Genomic DNA, 268 nt, shown 5'->3' with positions numbered 1-268 from the left:
ACAGGTATCTCTCAACAGGACGACAGGGTCAACATGGCAGCAGGACATATGTTAAATGTAATACAATCAAAAGGGGGAAAAAAACACTATAATATAAAAAAAGAAAAGAAAAAGAAGGAGGCTGTCCTCCTCCAAAATCCAATCAACCACACAGCATTTTAACAAGCAGAAATTACAACCTGTAGTTTGGTTTTCTGTTAGGTCGCAACATAGAAATAAAATGACAGTAAAATGAATTTTCCCAGTCATATCAACATAGCAGGATGGT

The sequence above is a fragment of the Epinephelus moara genome, chromosome 18, assembly GCF_006386435.1.
Source record: "Epinephelus moara isolate mb chromosome 18, YSFRI_EMoa_1.0, whole genome shotgun sequence".
Lineage (NCBI taxonomy): Eukaryota > Metazoa > Chordata > Actinopteri > Perciformes > Serranidae > Epinephelus > Epinephelus moara.
The sequence above is the reverse complement of the archived record's forward strand: the minus strand, read 5'-3'. Positions refer to the sequence as shown.